Raw genomic sequence first — 2,500 nt, 5'->3', positions numbered from 1 at the left:
GGATGACTGCTCGTGCTGGCCCCGTTGGGCGGCATTGATGGTCGGTTGCAAAGAAAATGCGCGATTGCTCGTGTCGGGGCCCGGCAAGCCAAGGCCAAGCGAGCCATGGCACGTCGGATGATGGCTCCAGCTGGCGCCCCGGCACTTTCTGTGGCATTGATGCTCGGTTTCAAAGACAAACGTGCGCAGGGCCAGGGGACCGCGGATGACTGCTCGTGCTGGCCCCGTTGGGCGGCATTGATGGTCGGTTGCAAAGAAAATGCGCGATTGCTCGTGTCGGGGCCTGGCAAGCCAAGGCCAAGCGAGCCATGGCAACGCGGATGATGGCTCGCTAGTGCTGGCGCCGTGCACAGTGGCCTCGCACACTCGCCCTGCACGCTTCCCTTGCACGCAGCCTTGCACACTAGCCTCGCATGCGAGCCTTGCACCCTAGCCATGCAAACTAGCCTTGCACGGTAGCCATGCACACAAGCCGTGCACATTAGCCATGCGCACAAGCCCCGCACACTAGCCTTGCGCACAACCCTTGCACACAAGCCATGCACTCGAGCAATGCACACAAGCCTTGCACTCAAGCAATGCACACAAGCCCTGGACACTAGCCTTGCACACGGGCCTGGCACACAAGCCTTGGGCACTAGCCTTGCGCACTAGCGTTCCACATGAGCCTTGCACACTAGCCTTGGACACTAGCCTTGCACACAGGCCTTGCACACTAGGCATGCTTGGGCGAGCTGATCCCGCATCAAGTCGACGGGTCTAGGCATTCTTGGGCGCAGATCCCGCATCGTCTCGTCGCGTCTGGGCGCAAACACGTCGCGTCTCGTTGCGTCTTCAGAAGTCGTCGCTAACAGCACCTTTGGTTGCCACTGGTGGTTAGGCTGGTTGGTTGCGCAAACCCTATAGGAGGGTGGCATGCTGGTGGGCGTTTTTGCCCGGATAGGCACTAGAATGTGCAGATTTTGGGCGTTTTTGCCTGGATAGGCTAAGGAATGGGCATGCTTTGGGCGTTTTTGCCCGGATAGGCACCGGAATGCTTGGCCTTGGCTTGTCCTAGCAAGGCATTGCTGGGTTGGGCTCCCTTGGCCTTTTGGGCGCCTTGGACGATGTCTTGCGAAGACCATGGGCACAAGGCCATGGCATATGGTGAGGAAAGGACCACGGTTGCCAAGGTTAGGCACCGGAATGCTTGGCCTTGGCTTGCCAAAGCAGGGCATTGCTGGGTTGGGCTCCCTTGGCCTTCCGGGCGCCTTGGACACTGTCTTGGGAAGACCATGGGCACAAGGCCATGGCATATGGTGGGGAATGGACCACGGTTGCCAAGGCTAGGCATATAGAGAGGAATTGCATTTTTGCCCGGATAGGCACCGGAATGCTTGGCCTTGGCTTGCCATAGCAGGGCATTGCTGGGTTGGGCTCCCTTGGCCTTCCGGGGGCCTTGGACGCTGTCTTGGGAAGACCATGGGCACAAGGCCATGGCATATAGTGAGGAATGGACCACGGTTGGCAAGGCTAGGCATATAGAGAGGAATGGACCACGGTTGCCAAGGTTGCGCAAGTTTTGGGCATTTTTTGCCCGGATATGCCCAAGTATGCCCCGATAGGCCCGTTACGCCCCGGTATGAACGCGTATGCCCGGATAGACTCGGTATGCCTTGGGATACATGCGTATGCCCCGATAGGCTTGGTACGCCCCGATATGCGCACGTGTGCCCCAGTAGGGCTCGGTATGCCCCGGTATGTACGCGTGTGCCCCGATAGGCCCGGTATGCCCCGATATGCACACGTGTGCCCCAATAGGGGTCGGTATGCCCCGGTAGGTACGCGTGTGCCCCGTAATGCACGTTTCGCAGATCTCCCCGCATGTCCCGCCCCTATATGTAATACTTACTTACTTACTTACTTTCTTTCTTGCTTGCTTGCTTGCTTGCAATGGTTGGGAGTGCCCGGCATGCCCCGCTGCAGAGACCAAGGGCGCAATGACTTGGCACCGCGGATGCCGGGACTCCGGCACTTCCCGTGGCACTGATGGTTGGTTCCAAAGACAAAAGGCCGTGCAAGGCCACCGCACCGCGGATGATTTTGCTCGTGCTGGCGCCGTTGTGTGGCCAAAGAACATGCGCGAATGCTCGTGTCGGAAGGGTTGGTGTCCTGGCCCCGCGGGTGTCACGAATGCTCGGTTGCGAAGACCATGGGACCAGAGCCATGGCACGTCGGATGATGGCTCCAGCTGGCGCCCCGGCACTTTCTGTGGCATTGATGCTCGGTTTCAAAGACAAACGTGCGCAGGGCCAGGGGACCGCGGATGACTGCTCGTGCTGGCCCCGTTGGGCGGCATTGATGGTCGGTTGCAAAGAAAATGCGCGATTGCTCGTGTCGGGGCCTGGCAAGCCAAGGCCAAGCGAGCCATGGCAACGCGGATGATGGCTCCAGCTGGCGCCCCGGCACTTTCTGTGGCATTGATGCTCGGTTTCGAAGACAAACGTGCGCAGGGCCAGGG

Source organism: Tasmannia lanceolata, unplaced genomic scaffold, assembly GCF_043159265.1.
Source record: "Tasmannia lanceolata isolate RefF3 unplaced genomic scaffold, GAP_Taslan_0.1 ptg000194l, whole genome shotgun sequence".
Taxonomy (NCBI): domain Eukaryota; kingdom Viridiplantae; phylum Streptophyta; class Magnoliopsida; order Canellales; family Winteraceae; genus Tasmannia; species Tasmannia lanceolata.
This window is presented reverse-complemented; position numbering follows the sequence as displayed.